Source organism: Anomalospiza imberbis, chromosome 9 (genome assembly GCF_031753505.1).
Source record: "Anomalospiza imberbis isolate Cuckoo-Finch-1a 21T00152 chromosome 9, ASM3175350v1, whole genome shotgun sequence".
NCBI lineage: Eukaryota > Metazoa > Chordata > Aves > Passeriformes > Viduidae > Anomalospiza > Anomalospiza imberbis.
Genome location: NC_089689.1, coordinates 13,103,574 through 13,124,821, shown reverse-complemented (window position 1 = coordinate 13,124,821; position 21,248 = coordinate 13,103,574). Strand labels below are relative to the sequence as shown.

The 21,248-nt window shown below is 43.0% G+C and overlaps 1 long non-coding RNA gene across 3 annotated transcripts; it reads right to left on the bottom strand.

The window, feature by feature from the left end:
* Positions 1–374: 374 nt before the first annotated feature.
* On the bottom strand, positions 375–21,243 carry LOC137479342 (uncharacterized). 3 transcript variants are annotated; one of them, XR_011002170.1, is made up of 9 exons: positions 20,987–21,243; positions 19,420–19,602; positions 17,081–17,143; positions 10,513–10,611; positions 9,355–9,759; positions 6,214–6,406; positions 2,227–2,297; positions 1,019–1,780; positions 375–596 (listed from the first exon to the last, which is right to left on the bottom strand). It is a non-coding gene; the product is annotated as an uncharacterized lncRNA (long non-coding RNA). The 3 variants fall into 3 exon arrangements; XR_011002169.1 differs by having other exon boundaries at positions 9,355–10,611; XR_011002171.1 differs by lacking the exons at positions 10,513–10,611; positions 17,081–17,143.
* Positions 21,244–21,248: the final 5 nt, after the last annotated feature.

Here is a 21,248-nt window from a genome sequence, read left to right as displayed (position 1 = left end):
AAGAGGAATTTCCTGAATGCAGGTAAGTGAGCCCAGTGTTGTTTTGACACGACTCAAAGGCTGTTACAGATGTAACAAAAGGAGCTGAAGAGATTTATCTTACCTTGTGACTTGTACTTGCTTATTAAGACACACAGCAGAAAACCTCAGAGGCAGCGAGGTGCTGGGGAGCACAACAGGCAGCAGGGGGGCAAACACACCCTCATGGAAAGGGGATTAGAAACACCTCTCTAAAAGGACCCAGGGGTGTGTATGTACAGTGAGTGAATCAAACCTCCAAGTACCCAGCTCACTTCTGCACTGAGAGAAGCTCCCGACACCAAAAAGTGACTAAACGCTGAAAGAGATGAGAGACAGCAAGAGGGAATAGAAAGAGATGGGATGCTCCTGCCGCTGGGAGCAGCCCCAAGCTGTTTCAGCTGTGGCTCTTGCTTATGCAAAGCTTGCAAGATGTGCACGAGGAGGCTGGTGAAAAGATGGGGAGGAGGGAGCATGTCTGTTTCCTGCAGCACCTGAAGTGCAACCGGTAAATACAGAAATGCTTCGGTAAAGACAGACGTAGGGCACAGCCTGCAGTTCAGCAACCTGAAATACCGCTGTGAAGAGACAGCAAAAAAAGAATTGTCGAAGTACTATCACTTGTCCGTGTTCTCCACAGCAATGGCAATGCTTTGCGTACTGCCAAGGTCTCCCCAGTAAATGCCCCTCAGGAGGCAGGAATACTGACTGCCCTGGCAGGGTTGGCTCCTGTCCCCCCTTTCCCCCCCCGACTCACACTGGGCCATCTAACCTGCCAGTGCACATCATCCTTAAATAACACAGCTATGGGAGTACTTTGAATTTCATATAAAACACCAGAAATGTCTCACACTGATGCCCAGACATATGTATTTCATAAGAATTGGGCCATTTGCTTGAGAAAACTCTTGAATTGAACAAGCAATTTACAAAGCAAAACCTTTTTTTTTTTTTTTTTTACTGAGTGCCTTGTCATTGGAAAGCAATAGAGAGCCCTCACCTTATCACAGAGCTCCCCTTCAGTCACAGCCCTGGGGCTGCTAGATAGCTCATTCCTGTGATATACTTTAACAGGCATCATTCCTTTTTAATAAGTCCAAACAAAACAGTTAATAAATCCAAAGAGCTTCCTATCAGTATATCTCTAATTCTTGGCTTTCACTTCTTCAGCAGCACTGATCATCTTCTTGAAACTCATGGCAGTCTCATAACTCTCTTGAAATAATGATCTGTGTTTCAGGCTTTGATTCAACACTGACGCGACTTTTCTGCATGTTTGGCTGCGCAGCGTCTGCCGCTGAGTCACATCTGATTTACACTTGAGATAAACTACATCATCCAGGGTAGCCTCTGACTCTGACAGGAGCACCCACTAACCCACATTGCCAACAGGGTTTTCTATCACCATCAGTCTGGAGCACGCCAGCCCAGCTTTGGTCTCCATGGAGATTGTTATGAAATATATTAATCCATCATCTGTTGGTTCCCAAAACGATCTTTGGGAGTTTAGCACCGCCATGGACCTCACACTCCCTGAAAGAGGCACTATGGATTTCTCAGCAGGAACAGGGAGGACTCTTTAAGAGTGGTCACCTTTGCCATGGCTTAGGGGAAATCTCTGCAAGAATGTAGCTCTTCCCTGGGTATACAGTGAATATATCTTTCACAGTATTTTTCCCTCCTTTTTTTTGTTGGCAGTCCTTAACACTTTTCTCCTCCCACTTTCTGGTGACATTGCAAAATATCCACACTAAAGTGCATTCTGTTAGCAAAGTAAAATGGCAAAACGGTGTATTTTAGGTGGAAGTGTAAATGATATACTTGCAAAACCCAGAATCTGAACAACTGTTCATGGGAATGGCAGCTACTTTACACCCACCATAAATGAGAGTATTGTTAGGTATCAAAATGTGCCAGAACAGAAAGAATTAAAAAAAACAAAACAAAAACATTAAAAAGTCACTTGAAATTTAACAGTGCAAACATGATATTTCCCAAAGAGGCTGTAGTATCATGCTAGCAGCAGCTGTGGCTTGCACTAGCTGGATCACAGAGAGCCCCTGTAATCACCCTTTGCACAGCAGGACCACCACCAACTGTAGCATTGGCCTGACTGGACCTTTCCATCACAGGAAGCTCCCAGCAATGTACTCTCAACTTTAAATTCAAGTTTTGTTAGAGAGTTTGGTACTGAATTTTTAAACTCACAGCACTGGAGGGGGTGGGCCAGGGAGGCTTCTGACACACCTCATGTGATGAATAAGTTCCCACAACATATTCTACAAATTATGCAATATAATAGGTGAACTTTACTGTGATTTCACTTTATATTTACAATGTATCTTATCTTAAAAGATGAAAAATTAATAGTTAAAATCCTATTCTCTAGATCAAAGCATCTCTTTGTTTTTTGTAATGAAACACTTTGACTCTTACCTAAATTTTCTGTTCAGACTGTCCAAGAATTCAAGTGTTTCATTATAACAGAAGTGGGAGATACTTTGATCTAGTGAAGAGGAGGCTTCAGATATTTGCTTAATAGCTATCAAAGCTAATTATTCAAATAAAAATAATAATATAGAAGTTGAGGATAATAAAACAGTAGAATATTAAGTAAGTAATAAAAGGGCCCGGGTTGATAAATACCTTGCCATATTCTCACACTAATAATATTAATGAAGAGTAACTGCTTATATTATCATAATCAGTATGAGTATAATGGATTGTACCCCATGAGACCTGATTGTGGGCTGAACCTCAAACTATTAGGCAAAAGAGAAAGATGCTCCTAAAGCCTTACAACATGTGGCAAGAGACAGAAGCAGGGCACAGCAAATAAATGGTGTCATACACAGGGAAACAGGATGATAGTGAGCAATGGGACAGGCAGCAAAGGAAGAGCTCAGCTTTAGTCAGGAAAAGAGGACCTGGAGACTTTCACTGTGGGACGGGCAGGAGGATGCAAGGTGGCTGCTTGCAGGATGGTCCTCTCAAAAGTGGGAGGAGCTGGGGGTGCAAGTCTGAGCCCTCAGCATGAGGGCAAATGGAGCTAGCATCAGGGTCACCCCAGCTGGCAGTACCTACCAGCTATTGATAACTGGATCCATACTGTGATAGAGCATGAAAATGAGGACAAATAGGTAACTTTTGGTGCAATGAAAGAGGAGAGGGAAGAAGAATGGACATAAAAATGGGAGATTGATGGCTTAAGAAAATAGCACTTACAGTGTCATTTTAAGTGGGCACCAAAAGACCTATGTTGCATTTGTCAAGGCTGGATAAAAAAATGTGTTGCACTAATTGAGACAGAGAAGATGCTAGACAAGGGCCTCAGCCGTGGGGATGGGCAGGAAAGGCAACACCTTAGTGATGCTAAGAAGGAGCAGTCATTGGGATTATGCCATATCCTGGATGTGAGGACCTGAGAAAGGATTTGAGTCAAAGATGACACACAAATTATGGGCCTGAGTGACAAGCAGGATGGTGAGGTTGTCTGCTGTGATCAAAGAGGGGACTAGCAGGGAGGACATGAACTGGGGAAGATTAAAACTTCTGTCTCTTCCACACTGGGCTTCAGTTGACAGAGTGTCATCTACATGAAATGACAGGGAAACAAGCCCAGAGATGAGGCTGGACTGAGGAGACAGGTCAGGAGCACACAGGTAGATCTGAAAGTTAGTTGTGCAAAGACAGTAGCTGATGGTTGGCTTGCAGATGAAATTACCCAGAGATGCAGGAAGGTGCAGAGACGGCAAATAGGACTAGGTTCTGTAAGATGAGCACAGAAGATAATAACGCTAGTGACATAGCACAAAATGACACAAACAATAAATACACATGAATAATTTAATTCCAAAAGTGCTTTTCATTTTTATCTAATTTTTCCAAATAGAATTTTCCAAAGGTTCATTTGAAAAATACTCATTTTTTGGAAGAAAATGTCATCAAAATTAACGTGATTTCATGAATCTGTCAATTTTGACCAAAAGTCTTATTTTGCTGTGGAAAAATGTTTCAACGAGAAAAAAACCCAAAATTCAGAGCCGTTTGCTTTTAGCTCTAAACATAGATCCTACTACAGTCAAGTAACATCTTTCATTATCTTCTTTATGTCTCAAACCACATTAAAGAGTCTAGAGGTTTTGCTGATTCTGTTGTAATCAATCCTGTCACAGCTGTTATTGGATTTATCTCGGGATCTGAACACTGGCATTTTTCATTGTTGTTTTGCATTTTCTTTATGACTGCACAGGTATACAGTCAAAGAAAATCTAAAATATGCTAAAGTGAACAAATATATCCAATAACTATAAAATTATCTATAAAGCTTTCTTGGGCCCAAATAAGAACCAGTAATTTATTTACTGGACTTTAATGAAATGCAGGTCAATCCAGGTATGAATTAATTTTAAAATTATATCCAAGTAAAGTGGGCTTATATTTACCTGGCTCATTTGGTATAGAAGTTATTTTATTTATCAAAATAGTAACACGCAAGAATGGCAGAGCCAAGTAACACCAGGAATGAAATCAGGTGTAAGAAACACCCAACCAAACCCGAGTGTCACATGTGCCTCAGCCTTTCTGAGCCCTATGTAACTGCTCAGCTGATGCACAGCACTGCTTATAAATCATGCATACATCTTGTTGGCTTCAGTGCAGTATGGACAATAAAAGGAAATTAAGATGCTTAATGAGGTGAGATGCATCTATAAACTGGTGTCTGTCTTTCCTTATTTCTCACATTCTTTAGGATATAATTTTCTTTCTTTTTTTCCTATCTTTCATCATTTCTCTGACTACCAAGTATCCCAGGTTTTCCTACCAAAGGATATGATTAGTTTCAGCATTAGGCATATACAAAAGATCCATCTTCCCATTTCAGGTAGTATATGTGCCCTTTCATAACATTACCAGTCTCCCTGTATGTGTTAGACAGTTTTGCATGGGCTGTCTCTACTACTGCTGTGCTATTTCCCCAAAGCATACACAGCTGGTTAAAATTCCCTGACCAAAGCTGCCCTCCCTGCATGCAGGAGACAGAAGCTGATGTGCCTGGCATTGCCTGTGGCCTGCTGCCTCCTCATTGCCCGTGTGCCATTAGATGGAGTCACACATAATGTCATGTCAGTTGCGTCATCAATAAAATGACAAAATAAAACTTGAATTACCACTCTCGGCTGTGGTTTACTGGAGCATTAATACATTTCTTGGGCTACTGAAGTCATTCAGCCTTTGCAGTCACGGCTCACAATGCACCCGATGTATTATTAATGTCCCAGTAAAGCACACCCTGTTGTGTCTTAATGCTGTGGCATAAGATGCCTGGAAAAGTAAACAGCTATGTAAAGTGGAGAGTGATGACTGTTAGGGAGATGAATGGGGGGCATTACAGCTTCGCTCACCGCGCCTGTGGCTCCGGCAGTCTCAGGGATGCCTCGGTAAGGTTGCACTGTGTAGATTCTACTGAAGGTTTTTTCCTGAGTGTTTCTAAACATCTATTATTTATAAACCACTGCTGCTCTGCATGATACTTCATGGGTAAGTAAGGGAAACATTTCCTGCCCTGAGGAGCTTATGCTGGCTGCTCTGGGTGCCATGACCATGCTTGGGGCCAGGCAGAGGTGCAAGCAGGACAGCTGTCTGTTTGCAGCCCCTGACCCCAGCTGTGCCCCACCTCCCCACATGGGCTATGCCCGCCCCAGCAGGGAAGAGCCTAAATAAAGGGAGGCAGCCACATTGTTCTGGGCTGCTGGCATTTCCATACTGCTTATGCAGAGTCTACATCTGAGATAAGCTGTACCTCTCTGAAACAAGTGCTCAGATAATCTGTAGCCTCATGTAATTCGCTGCTATGCCTGCTGCCACAGCTGCTGCCACACAATTTTCTCCCTCCAAAAACAGCTGTGGATCCAGCAAATTTCTTCAGTGTTGGAGGACAGAAACAGCGGGTGGTGGGAGGGAGGAAGCCAGGAGGCAGAGATGAAGGAGACTGTGCAGAGAATGGGAGGGAAGAGCAGAGAGGAAGAAGGAGCCACTGTGGGGAGTGCACTGTGTGCACTACCTGACACACATACAATCCACATGCTTTCTGAATCAAAGCATCTTTTATAAATAACCCCTGGGAAGAAGGTCTCCACAATGACAGCTGAAAAGATCCAAAGCAAAACATACACAGCAAAGGCAATCATGTACCTGAATGTGAGAATTCCCTTTACTTGCTTGGTGATGGGTTATGGATGTCCCCAGACTGACTCAGAGAAGCCTTTGGCAGAAGTCTGGAACCTGAGAGTCAGGAATTCATGAGAAACATGGAGAGCCTCTGAGGTTGCAGATTCCCAGAGCAGGAGGAGGACCACATCCCCATAGAAGCAGTGTAGGACCATGCCTTTGAGAAAAGCAAAGCCACTGAGACAGTGTTAATATTTATTCTTGCATATTTTTTTTTATATTATGGATTTTGGCCCAGTTTTTGAGTTAATGTACAGTCCTTTCTTCTTAAAAAAAGGCAAAATGTGGGAAAGGAGTGGAAACAGATGACTATAGTTTGGGGGTCAGGCTGAGAAAGAAACAGCTAGTATGTATATCCATTACACTTTGTGTATGTCACCAGGGTTCTACGGGTGAAGCTGGGAAAATAACAAACTTGAGTTCTGCAACTGAAAAAACCCATGGGTTTTTTCAAATCAGATCAGTCAGTTGTCATTCAAGTCCAGACAAAGTTTTCCTTAAGTTTGGGATTATTTTTAATCCTTTCCATAATCTTTTCCCCTCTTTCAATTCAGTTTGGAATTGAGAAAAGCATTTCAAAGCAAAGAGTTAATGGGCTTGGGTTCTTTATGTATCAGAGTGAATTGTCTCAAGGTTTTCAAAATTTCTTGCCACCTGCCACTTCCCAAATATTTTTCTTTGGCTGTAAATGTGTTGAGTCTCGCCCTAACCTATTTTGATTTCCCTGAAATGCTGTTTTTCAGAAAATGTACTGTTCATCACAAAAAAAATTTTCAATCTACCCCTTCATCTCCCCTTCCTGTGGGCCACTCAGTTCAGTCCTTCCATGCCTGACTACCCCTAATGCCCTTAAGCCTCCCTGTTGGGATTCCAGCACTCCTGGAAAGAGTGCTAAAGCAAAGATTTGGAGAGGAGTAAAACCAGCAATATTACATGGAGGGAGTAGGAGCTATGATAGCCTGAAAAGGGAAAGGCCTGGAACACAGAAGGGTTATAAAGCAAAATACAGAAAAGATATGACCTGCTTGGTGAATAAAGTGCATGGGAAGAAGACAGTCCCCACTCTGTGCTGTAAAAAAATGTTGTAAAAGAACTGCTGAACAAATGAAATGATTAAATCAATATATTCTTCTTCTATTTATAAAGCCTTTGCTTTCAGTAGTTTTTTAGTTCAATACTGTATGTGCCGTGAGAAATACAGAGCAGTCAATATTAACAGCCCCCCTCCAGCTGCAGTTAAACTTATTTTAAAATAATCTTTACATTTTCATACATGAAGTAGATGTTTAAAATTGATCAGAGTTCAACATATTTGTATTAAAACAGATCCTTTTTTATCAGGTGGTTGGTGATTTTCTGATAGTTAGAGCCACGTCTTTTAGCTATCAGTATGTTTTGTCCTTTGATGAGTAAATGCCTTCTATGCAGAGTCTGCATGCAGAAAAGATTCTTCAGTCCCTCAATATCTCTGCTTTTAACCACTTGTGAAAGAGAAACAGCTTGCAGACCTTCTGCATCCTGAACTCACAGAACAAAACAGCACAGTTCATCCATGTAAAGGGTGCTGGTCAGCCCTCATCCTGACACTTTAATGAAATACTGCTTCCAAACAGAAAAGTGCAGAATAAATGATATCTGCTAACCTTTGCAGTATGTTTGTGTGCTGCTATAGCCTAATCTCTGAAAATCAAAAGGATGTAATTTTTTCAAGTACCAATTTGGCAGGCCCTTACCCCCACTTAACTCCTCTCCATGCTGCCTGCCCAGGGCAAGATTTCAGCGCTGTCCAGGAAATCTCAGTCTGCTACCACAGACAATGGGCAACCAACCGCCTGCACCTTCCAAGTTGCCAGGACAAGTTGCAAAGATCACTAAACTCTGAGTGACAGGTGATCGATATGCTGAACAATTAGTATCAAATATACAGTAAATGATGCATAATATCATTGGTGAAAAATGTTCTATTTAGGCAGAATGTAGATTGATGTCAGAAAGCGCTCTTTAGTGTGCGGAATAATCAAGTCAACTGCTTGATGGATGTACTATATAGTCTATTTACATAGCTCAGATTCAATATGCTTACATGATATTTGCATCAGAAACATATCTATAGTCAACCAATGGGAAAGAATACATGATTTTAGCAACATGCTTATACATTAATAATATTACTTGGCAATCTGATGTTTCAAGACCCAGGGTGAATTACTTATTAAAAACCCATATACAGCTATCTGTCTTTATCTTTCTTTCTGTGTGAGCCATAATGGCCTTGATTGTTTTCAAAATTACATTTGGCCAGGATATGACTGTTACATGAAACCTCTTAAACCAATATCATTTCCCTCACTGATAAAATACATTATACTGCTGGGTGCATTGAGCCAAACCATTAACGAAGGAAGCTTAACCTAACCTTTGTGCTTCTGACCAGCCATTCTAGCAAACTAACATTTCAGAAATTGTTTAAAAAGTGGAATTGACATGATTATAAATTTTTATATTGAGTTCACTCATTTCTTGGAGCTTCTTCTATCACCTTCACTTTTAATGGTTTGAATTTTGCAGGAGACTTAGTTACTTGGAAGATACAAGGAAACGTGCTCCATTTAACATTGTTTAGAAACACAGGCACAAGATAAATTAGCTAGATAAGGTCAAATTAAGCAAGGTCCATTTTAAAACTTGAATTCAGGATGCATGAGAAGGAGGAAATACATGCATTCAGTACAAATTGAGGCAAAAAAAGATGCAATGGAAGCCATGGAAAAACCTGAAGTAAAATTATTCATAATAATTATGGTGTTATTTTAATAAAGCATTTCAACCCATGCCTGATTCTAAGAGGAGCTATTGCTTCCCAGACCAAGACAACAGAGCTTGTCTGATAAGAAGCAAATGACAATGTCAGTGAGAAACACTACTCTTACAAGCAGCTAATGAAGCCATTTTCTGAAGTTAATACTCAGCTAGATCCCAGGGCTTCTTCCTTTCTCTTCAGGAGTCCATCATGAGATCTATGCAACAGAGAGAGGAGACTGACCATCATTTTCATGCTCAACAAGAAGAACCACAGAACACAAGTAAAGGAAGGGCAAGACTTACCTGTAAATATGAACAACGCATAGCTCCTGCATGGCACTTTTCCTCTCTGGTTGTCCAGTGGCTTTAAGAGCAAGGTCTTGGTCTGTAAGATCTCAGGGTAATGGCTTGTCCATGACAGATACCAGTGGCAGAAATACAAGTGGACACTCTCAGGACCACTAACCAGGAGAAGGCAAAACTAGGGATCCTGGAAGAAATGCTGTGCAGTTCATAGTACATGCAAACTGGCAGCCCACACAGAGCAATGCAGTCTCGCCACAGGCATCTCAGTTCACCAATCTGAACAATTTCCAAAGGAAAACCATTTCAGAAGCATGCTACTCTTAATTTTTTATCTTCCCTTGTTTTTCCTATTTGTCTGCTCCACTGCCATTTCTGAAAACACTGGAAGCACCAAGCATATTCCTGAAAGGAATATGTAGGCAGATGTAAGACAAAGCAACACACTGCTAATTGTAGGGCATGAAAGGTATGCAGCAGCTTCTGCGCTTGCCAGGACAGAACTAATTTTTGTCCGTACAGCTGTAGTTTTTATCAGATAACCAGTTTACAGCAAGTAAAACACAGTTTTCTTACTTTCTGCATGGGAATCTGCTATAGCAGGATGGCTTTGCAAGCATTTTGGGAGGCAAAGCCAGAGAAATGAGCTAAAGCATAGCAGTGTCATACAAACACATCTTTAGCCTGGATGCTTAGCAGGCGCTCAGTACACCATGATACACCATGGTAGAAGAGGAGATGGTCACATCTCCAGCAGGAGAAATCCCTGCTCCTAAGGAAGATTTCTTAACCATCATTTGTTCTTTTTCATGCTGCATCAGCCATCTTTGAAACTGGCAGAAAGAGGAAGGGAAGAGTGGTCTTCAGAGAGCTGCAGGAGCTGCAGCTCCCCTCCCCTGTATCACCCCACAGGCACAGACACTGTGACACAGCTGGGCACTGTGTGGCCATGCCCACGCCCAGCCATCGTCCCTGCATGGTGGCATGCTGCAACAGACAGGCACAGGGAGGTGGCAGGAAGCAGCAGCAGCAAGTAGCAGGCACCCAAGGGAGCAGGGGGTCTCCATACAGCTGGGACATCACAAGTGGCTGCCTGGCAGGCTAGAAACCAGAGGCACTCCCCACACCATGTTTCCTTCCATGTTCAGAGGTATTCACCTTCTTACAACACATCAGAGCAGCACCTGATTCCCTCTTTGATCTCTTCCCCTGTCTGGAAATAATGCTTCGCATCTCAAATCTGGCTAACGGCTCCTGCTGAAATGGAGTGATGCTCTTAGTGCTCTAGTTAGTGCTGTCAAGCAATCTGAAATGGAAGCTGGCAGTTGTCCTTCCAAATGGCTATTGCTATGTGTAGCCCAGAAGTGGTAAGCTAAAAAATCTTTTTGTATTTGAATTCCTTCCAATTTCATTCAGCAGGATACTGGCAGGCCACTTTCTGTGTTAATTATTTCTGTCCTGATTGCCTGGCCACACAGAGCACTGGATCAACAGTATCACACTTCACCATTTGTTAATTCTTCCAGCTGAATGCAGAAAGAAATTGAAATAAAGAAATTTCACCTAGAGAAAAATCTCCAAAAGTCAGGAAATGGGAGAGAAGGTGCCCGTGGAGTCAGAAGATACATGTATCTCCCAGATCGACACCAGTACCTCTGTGATTTTGGAAATCTTAAAGAGCAGAGGGGTGACACAGTATATTACTCATTGGAAAACGCTTAATGGGTCTGATCCTGAAATGAATTACACTGGCTTAAATCTGGAATGTCTCCAACAAAGTCAGAGATTAATCAAGAAGAACTTCTAATGCTTGATTAGGAAAGACTGCTTCTGCATTGCTGGCAGGTACAAATGAGAGGACCTAGGCATAAAATTACCTCATTGCTCCCACAAATCAGTGAGCTAAATGGCTACATCTTGACATTCGCACCAGCAGTAAATTATTGTCAGGCACAAAAATCTTGCAACAATTAAATGTGGGTGCAAATCAGACTAAAAACCAGAGTGCATTTGAATCCTGTTAACACAAATATTACCTTCTAATGCTCTCCATAGTGTCATGTCTTTGGGAGAGCACAATGAATGCAAGAGACAATGTTGTCTAAAAATACCACCCTGGAAAACTGCAGAGCAGAATTTGCACCAGAACTTTCCTGTCTTTGGCTTCTCAGTAAGACTGCTGCAGTATTCCCAGCAAGGGAGAAGGAAACAGATATTTTCAGCCAGGGAAACTGTCTACATGAAGAGGAGTTTCTGCTTGTATGGCACTCAAGTGCAGGTTCTAACTGTACCTGCAGACCAAGGCCAGTCTGAGAACTGAATTCACACATGATCTGATGTTTTTACTGACTATCCTACTGGCCACTGAGATAGATATCATGTAAGATAAATTTATTTCTCACAGAAGCCAGGATTGTGTGTCCTAAACCGACCAAAATTATGTAGGGTCTGTGGTGCATGCCCTGCATTACAGCAAGCACATAGAATACTGAGCACCCTGAGTACACAAACCACACATTAAATACAGACAGAAAAAAACTGCTTCAAAAAGTGGAGTCTAATCAGTAGAGTTCTGAAAAAAAATTTAAATAAGCACAACTGGATACTTTCAAAACAGAAAAAATTACAAATCCCCTCAATAAATTTTAAAATTAGCATTGAAAGAGCCTACATAATGGAGTCTACCCAGCCTCCCTCTGAAGCACAAGCTTCTTGTTTTGACAATGTGTGAAACAAAGTGGTGGTGAAAAATTCATTAACCAGTTAGTTAAAGCAAACCCATAGTTAAAGCAAACCCATAGCCCTCAGCTTCATTGCTGTTGGGTTATATAGGATATTTTTTAAGAACACAACTCAGCATCTTGAAAGAGACCAGTTTACATATAAGAAGTCATTCATATGTTCTGACAGAAGCCTGAAGAGTCTCTTTTGGAGAAATCTAATGGAAGTATGCTGCTGTGCTGCTGTATTAGGGCTGCTGACTTTCCACTCACAGCCATGAACTGGTGCTGCTATAGCAAGAGCACTCCAGAAGTTAATTGGGAAAGATAAAGAGCATGGCAAAGCATCAGGTGCACAGCAATGTGTGGCTTCCTCCCCCTAACATACTGCCAACAGTGCCCTTTAAACCAGAGTTTCCTGAAGGACACTGGTGTCACAAAACAAGAAACTTTCCATTTTGGGCCTCTTCTCCTCGCACAGTAATTCAGTTGAGACTGTTGATAGTGGAATTCTGAGTGGTAATTAATCATGAATTTGTGTGTGGTTGCCAATAAGGAGGCAAGGAACCCATGCTGCCCACGTAGCCCCATCTCCCACACTGCAGTGCTGTGTACCCTCTACTCCCAACCCCAGTGGTCTCAGCATGGGAGATGAACAAATACTTGTGTTTAGCTAATACTAAATAGAAGAGGAAGGCAGTCTGGCCAGCAATGGCACTGACTGTAGTGGCATGAGTTCACTGGTGTCCTGCCACAGGCATCCCCAGCACACTGACATGTCACCCAGCTTGCTGGTGTGCGACACCTCCCTGTGACACACAGACAGTGTGTGCATGTGTTGGCCTGTCTGTGAGATGGAGATAAGCTCTTTAATGATCCTGTGGTGTCCATTTTGGTTCAGGACTGTTGTGGATTTTGAGGTTAAAATTTCATCTCTTTTCCCTTCAAGGATTTAACTAAATCTCACCCAGGATTTTGAAACATGCCAGGATTATAGAAAAGTCTCTTTAAACATGAGCTTATTTCTGACACCAAAATTTCTCCAGCTGGGATCAGCAATAACAGCATCAGTTTTAAGGTCACCATCTTTATACTGGTTGGTGCTACAGGGCATACAATCTGTGCTTGGGAAGCCTGGGCTTTGCCTGAATTTAGCTGAGCTCTGGATGCTCGTTGTGGTGAAAGTCAGTGCTTAAATCGCCTCAACCTTCAATCCAGAAGTACAAACTGTGTGAGGAGAAACACCATCAACTAATTAGACTGTAAGCTCCCTTCCTCAGAAAATCTTTTTTTTTTTTTATCTCAAAACTTAGGAGTTTGAATGCAGCATGATTTGGTTGCTATCACTTAGCAAAGGGAAAGTGTGAGTAAAAAGTGGCTCCTTGAGGAAAACCTGTGTGCACAAGCTTAAAAACACCCTTGAAAAATGTAGCCAGGATGATGTGCTGTCTGTTCAATTTAACTATAGGAAATATGCCTTACCCATCAGATGAAATTAAACCACAGTGAAAACCTCACTCATGGAACAGAAAAACAGTTGCAGCTTTACAGCTGCCAACAACAGGCTGGGAGGTGCAGGTTACACTAATGGTTCATCTGTGCCTGGCAGCAACCAGCCTTTTGTCCCCTCTGGCTTCCAGCTGCATGGTTACACTGTCCTATCAGACTTCCTTGCAAGTACTGGCCAATTAGCACAGAAGGGTTAATTGCCATGTCTTAGAGTATCCAACAGGCCCTGCTGTGCCCAGAGCAAACTGCCCTGGGCACCCAAGGCAAGGAGTGCCCAACCAGGTGGGGCCTCTTTCCATAAAAGTGACGTCTTCCAGTCCTTCACTGTCCAGTCTCTCCACATAAATGCCTTTCTTTCCAATACATTGCATCCTTGTTCTGTCCCCTCCAGGTCTTGGGAGAAAAAAACTTTGGCCTGGCAGCTCCACACAGGAGGTCTGTGCTTCAGCCTGGGAGAACAGGAGCAGGTAGTGCAGTGCATACTGAGCCACTGAAGTCTGGTTCAAACATACTTCAAAGCTTGTGGAAGCCAACAGGGGTCTTATGTATCACTACTGATATTCACATCAATCTGGAGCACTTTGTCCAAGTCCACACAGGGGGATCTCTGCAGAGTTATAAATATTCCCCAACTCTTAGGACTCCCACTCCCCTGCTCTAAGTCCTCTTACCATTCCCTGGTTATATCTGACACTCCTGGATATTGTGTCTTATTTTTCCTCAGACTACAATTCCCTCCTCCTATTTGTATGGAAAAGGGAAAAATTCAGAGTTTTGCTTGGACACTGACTCACATTTTCACCAAGCTTATCCTTCTTTCCATGTTCCCAATGTGAAGTGAACTTTCAGGCAGGTGGCTGGAGGAGAGAATCTCATCAGAACAGGGCATTGCACCTCTGAGATCTCATGGAAATTTGGTCATACTGGTACCTTTCCAACACTCTGTTGTTACCACAGGTTCAGTTCATGTCAGCCTCATACTGTCCCAACTCCACACATGGCCAAACCAGGTGTCTTTATTGAAGGATCCAGGATGTATCCTGTGCCTGGATGCCCCAGAGTCTGTAGCAATGTTTCTGTAGTTTTCAGTGAGATGAGGAGAAAGCTCTGTGTTCTCATTATACCTGGAGCTAAGCATAAAGTCTAACAGCAGAAACAAAGAAAAAATACAGAGCAGCCAGTTTTATCCAAATTGTTATAGGCTTTTATGGAATCATAAAGATCAGTAAAATGGTCTTTGTGTAACATACCACAATTCCAAACATAATAAAACTAAAATCAATGAACACTCTTTAAAATGAGTGAATACACCCACACAGTTCAAATTTCATTGTATTTAGACATGCAGTAGATGTTCTGATACATCAACTTTGATTTTGCCTTCCCCTCCTCCTAGATATTCTTTTTATCAGGTTGCCTGTACAAAACACATTGAACACAGTGGGGGGGGAGGTGGGAAGCAGTGTTTGGTTTTAAGTATTCATTAAACATCTGTAGCAGTTAATACAAAGGAAGAGTCTTTGAATAAATCTAAAAATTAGGAAATGGTACTTCTGATCTTGACTTCATCCTCATGCATCAATGAACATATTTTAATTTTGTTCATCTTTATTGCATTTAAACCAAACACTGAAAACAACAACCCTCATCTGCCTGTTATACATCATTTCTAATGACAGGGTACCTTTTGTTCTAAATGCACATGTAAAAAGACTTTCACTTTAATATTCTAGTTCTTGGCTTTTCAAGTTAAAATAGTGCTTTACAAGTGATCTCTACTGATAGTGACATACATTTACATTAAAATTCCAACCTGATTCTCTACCTTTCATAATCTACATATATCTTTTGTTTCAGATTCTTTTCTTGCAGGATATGTAGATTTGACTGCAGTAGATTTTTCCCCCAAGAAATATCCAAAAATACATGTCTGTGTAGCATAAAGTTGGAAGAACTGTTTGTCACAGTCTGCTTAGCAAAACAAGTTGTTTTTCTGTTTGCAGATTATCCCTGAGAAGGCATCCAAGTTTTACAAATGCATTCATTATTAGAAATCATTCTGTGAACTTCATAATTTAGGGCCAAAATGGACTACTAGTTCATTTAGTTTGACCTCTTGTACCATATAAATTACTACATTTCACTCGTGCTCTAAACTCAGAGACTTCATTAGAGTAAAATGTTTCAAGTCCCAAGATTAAATTGTGCTTCACTGGTTGAGAACAAGACAGACAAAGCTGCCAGGAATATCTAAGCCCCTTGGAATAGCAAAGAATTATTTAGATAAGATATGCCCGGATCATCCCAGCAGGTGAGGCTTAAGTTTAATGAGCAGTAGGACTGAAACACCTGAAGATCATCTTAGGAAAGATGACACTCTGCACCAGAGCACTCACTCACTCTAGTCCCAGGACAATTACAGAAGGATTTGACTTCCTAATCATGAATGTCTAGTGCCACTTGACACTTCACATGAGGTAGCCTGGTATGCCTGCAAGCAGGACAGCACTGCACCAGCAGGGACCCACAGCCCCAGGAGTGCCAGGGGAGGGTAAGATAAGTGAGGCAGAGACAAGGGGACCCTCTGTCTCACAGCATAGAGTCCCAAGAATGGGATTCAGTTCCACAAGCAGCCCCAGACTTTTTTTCAGTCCATAGGGCTTTACACTAGACAGCAGAGGAGCCTAGCAAGCTGCTCAGCCTTCTCAAATGCAGACATCCATGTTCAGTGAGCTGGCAGACTCCCTGGGCTCTCTTCTCTGATGAGCAGCTCTCTGTTGCACAAATCTCACCCTGAAGGGCTCTAGGGCTTTAGAAGGATGTGACGAAACAGCCCAGCAAGATCTAGGCAGGGATGTGTGCACAAAAACTGCCTTTGACTGAAACCCTGACACACAAGTTTTCATTGCACACACTGTCTTAACCCAGGAAGTGGAAATGCAAAGGTAATACTGACACCAATGCTAGCAACCCTCCCAAAGCCCATGACAGGACTCACCCAACCTCCCCCCAAGGATGGCCACCCCCAGCTTCCCCCCTTCTGGTGTGTTCCCACCCACACCGTGGGTGTCTTACCTGGGAGTCTGCCTGCCACAGGGCTTGGTTTCCAGCATTCCCCCTCACTGTTTCCAGTGGCAAATAGAAATCTCAGATATTGCCAAGTCTCCTCATTATACATCCTCAGCCTCTGCCTCAGGCACATACAATGGGCTTTGGTCATTTGGTCCCTGCCTATTATAGGCTTTGACATTTCCTCTCCCTTCATGCTCTCAGGGTTTGGCAGGTCTGGCCTGGGACAGCACGAGAGCATGCCTATTCCTGCTTAAGGAGACTGTTTTTCCATGGCAAACAGTCAAATTTCACATTGTCTGTGAAAGTCTCAATGTGAAAATGGTGTATTCTTGCATGGCTCTGCTCTCAGAAGTGCTAAGCAGTGAGCAGCTCCCCATAGCCCCACAGCTATGCATTTCCATAAAAAACAGGAACTGAGGCCTTACCAAGCATTGGAGTTCTTTAAATCATAGGTAAAATTCATCTGTATTCCAATTTGAAAAAAGTCTCTGAAAGGACAAAACATGCATGTTGATAGCAGAGAAAAAAATCATATGTCTGCTCATTGGGGAAAAAAAATATCCAAGAATATTTAATGTGTGAAAATAGGACTCCAGTTATGCTGTTAAGAATAATGAAATCTAGGGTGCTAAGTACTGTATGTGTCGCTGTACAAGTTAAGCTGCCTGAGGCAGTTTTAATTTCTCTAGCCAATTTTTCTTAAATTTTCTCTGAATTTACACACCCAAGTATTCATCACCTGTAGAGGAGGGGGCTGGATGGAGTAAGTGCAGCCAGAGATGCTCAAGGCAGAGGCATGCCTGGGGTCCTGGCCACAGGGCAGCTGGGCAGCCCCGGAACCAGAGCAGACACATTCCAGCTCCTCCGAGATCTGCTGGGAGCTGCTCTGTGTCTGGTGTGGTGGATTTTAGTCACAGGCTCAGCTACTCCCTCCAGCTAAACAGAAAGGACTGGTCACAGCAGCCCATGAGAGAGAGGGCCGTGCCCCTTACTGAAAGAAACAGCCTTGGAGGCAAGCAGCAGAGCCCAGGGCTGGCACTGACACACACCAAAACTACATGCCTCATAGTTACTTCCCTTGTCAAGAACAGGCTGAAATTAACTTGCCAAAATTTTTAAATTTGAGAGGCAAACATAATCCAAACTTGGACAGCCACAAACAAGTACCATCAGCAGGAGCGTACACTTTGTGGGACTACACCAGACATTTGCATTTTACTGGTGAAATACACATTTACTTCTGCAAATCACTGTAGTACTCGCTATAATTCTACTTGCCAGGAGCCACTGAGTTTAAGGCAGAAGTTTGCCTGCAGCAGAGTCAGGTTTGCTCCAGCCTCAGCAGCACTTGTCCTGCGAGGGCTTGGGAAAGGGTCTTCAGTCTCCTTTGGGGTCTTCTGCCCCTATATCCATGGCAGGAAAATTTTATTTTAGATTTGCAAAATATTCACTGTTTGTGAGCTGTCACTGTCTGGGTATGACTCAGAACGTGGATTAAAGTGAAATAGTTGCCAGAGAAACAGAGGTAGGTGCTGTGAGACAATCCACGGGTACACCCTGGGCAGCAAAGGCTGGCAGTGGCATCCTTGCAGGATGCTCCATGCTGATATCAGAAGCTCCCTGGCCAGGGAATGCACAGGGATCAGTCAGTGTCCATGACTGTGGACAAAGCCATGGCCCCTGTGTGCTGCTGCACACAGGTAAGGTGCAGAGTCCCACAAAAGGGCCCTGTTGTGCACTCCAGCAGCAATGCTGAGAAGCCCCTGAGCCCCTCTGCCTCCGTGTGAGGCTTCCATCCCCAGCAAGTGAGGGACAGCTGTGCACAGCCTGCTCACTCACTCTTAACACACATCCTGCCTGTCAGCAGTCAGCCCTGAAAGCACCTGGTGACCTTTCAGCCAGCTCTCCATATGTAACAGCTACAAGCCAACAAACTATCAGCACAGTGACTGAAAAGCCCTTCATTCTCCCCCTTCCTTCTGTGTTTGTTTCCCTAAACATGCAGTGCAGCCATTTCCACCGAGCTGCATTTCAGACATTATTTAGGTTACAGAACAGTAGCTCTGCTTGCTTGAGTCACTAATCCAGCCTCAGGTGTGGAGATTAAGCCAGAGCCCATTTTTATTACATTCTGTAAAGAAAAGGCTGCTTTTTCTGCACTGCAAAACAACATCTGTGTTCCTGATTTGCAACAGCAACATGCAGGCTGCATTGCTGGACAGATCCTACAGACAGGGTGCTTTCCTCCTGTCTTAGGCACAGCACTGTGAGGCAGATCCAGCTTCTTGCTCATCCAGAGGGACAAAATGCACAACCAGCAAAGGCAAAAGCTGCTCACCACCCACGCCTCAGCAGCTCTTGCCTGGAATCCCTCTGTTGAAGGGGAAGCTCCTCCCCAGTGGGGAGCCTGGGGGTGGAGATCCCACCTTGGACCCTGGATCATAACACTCCAGGTTATTCCCCATCAGCCCCCAGCTGCTGCCCAATGGAGGGAGGTGGCAGCAGGACAAGAGCCTAAAAAGGTGCAAAGCCAGGCCAGAGGATCTTGTAGAAGGTGTATGTTCAGCTCTGGTTTTGCACCAGGGAAATTACTGCAGCACTCGTTTGCCTCTGAGGACAAAATGCCTGTATCTGTATCCTTCATCCCCAAGCATTACAGTTTACCCAAAAAGTGTAGTTGAATTTATCTCTCATCTATATTGTGTTTGGGCATAAACCACTGCAGAAGACCATATTTGCCACTGGCATAGTTTGACTTTCATACCTTTTTAATTTTTCTTGTAGTTGTATCCAAATGGCAGCAAAGATGGACCGCTTCCATGTCCTCATTTTCCAAACACAAAACTCAAGAGTGAAGCAGATTATGTGGTTTTTTTTCCTCCCTTTCAGTGCAAGATCCTCTCTTCTTCTCTGCTCCCATCAGCAACCAGAAAATATCCTCAGAACTCTGATGGAAAGACAAGACACGTGAGATAGTATATTATTCTGAATGGAGTTTCTGGAGCAACTAAAGTTTTGAGCTCATCTGCTGCTGTCTCTCTAGCTTGATTCAGAATCTAATTTGTCCAAAATTTCAACCGTGATGAACTTTCCCAAAACAGAAGCAGCAAGCTGCTTCCCACCATCACATACTTGGCCTGTATCCCGCCTATCCATATGCAGCAGATGTAAATATAATTTACTGGCACAAGCAGCTTTCTGCAAATGGCAACTTTCTAAGACTTCTTTAGTATCCACATGAAGAAATAAATTATTTTATTGATGCTCTTGGAGGCCCCAATAATGCTTTATAATGACCTACATGGAATCTTAATATGCATTGATCAATAACTCACATAATTACGCTTGTATCATTTTGTTGAATGGTTAACAATTCTAACCAAAGTTATAATGATTCCTTACAGACAACATAAGTATTCTAGGAGACACATTTTGCTGCCTTCCATATATTGTAGACCTGCACAGAAATAGATTTAGTGCAGACACCAGTTGCATCAGCTAATTTAGGACATGGCCTCTTCTCTGGTGTGCCCAGTCACTGCAAGTGCAGCTTGCAAAGTCTCCTGCCACATTACAAAATGCCTTGGAGAACAGACTGGAGCAAATACAGAAAACTCCTTTTTTCTATCGTGTTGAAATAAAGTGGTTAGTAAGATGGTACTTTAATCAGCGAGAAGACAACTATAAAGTCAGAATGAAATATTTTCAGTGGTGACAACCTGTCTGGTGGCAATGGGAAATCCTTCATGTCAGCACATTCATTCTTGGCTTTATCCTTGCTCACTGGATGTGACTCAAAGGAAATGCTGGGCTTCAGTTTCTTCATCAGCAAAATAGGGATAATATTTCCACTTATGCAAGTCACTTTAAGTGGAAAGCACTGCATTCATGCAAGATAGCTTTATCGTGCCAGTATACCACAGAGTTTTTCACTTTCTGCCTGGAACATCTCATAAAAACCCCTCCGCATATGGAACAGAACAACTATTACAGACTTCCAAAAATGTGATTTTTAGGGAGCTGACAGTGCCACTAACATTTGTGCACTTTTGTGTTTCAAATAGAGTCATGTTTGGCAACGAAATTCACAATCTTCTGGCAGCTTTTACAAAAAAAAAGCTGACCATACTGCTCCAGGTTTTGCCAGCCTTGTCACAATCCCCCTGTACACCAGCCCTGGCTGCTGCCTGGGCAGCAGGATGTGGCTGGCAGGCTCTTGATCAAACCCCCAGCTTCACACGTGGGTTTTGGAGGAGACACACATTGTTTAGCACTTTAAATTCCCCTCAGCAGGACTGTGCTGCAGCATCAATTGTCATTCCATCACTCACCTTTAGTGGATGGAGGAAAATGACACTCTAGCACCTTGTTGCTTTGCTTCACAAAAGTGGTGAGACCTGGGGCTTCAGGCAAGCTGTAGACACTGCCCTCCACAGTCCCTCTGCACACACTCAGCTCCCCATCCACCACGAGGGGTGGTTTGCTGCTCCAGACCCAGCACTGTGCTGCCAAGGAGGCCCAGTTCTGCTCAGCAACTCACTGTCCCCTTCCCAGTGCACAGCTTTATTAATGTCAGGAGACTGATAAACGCTT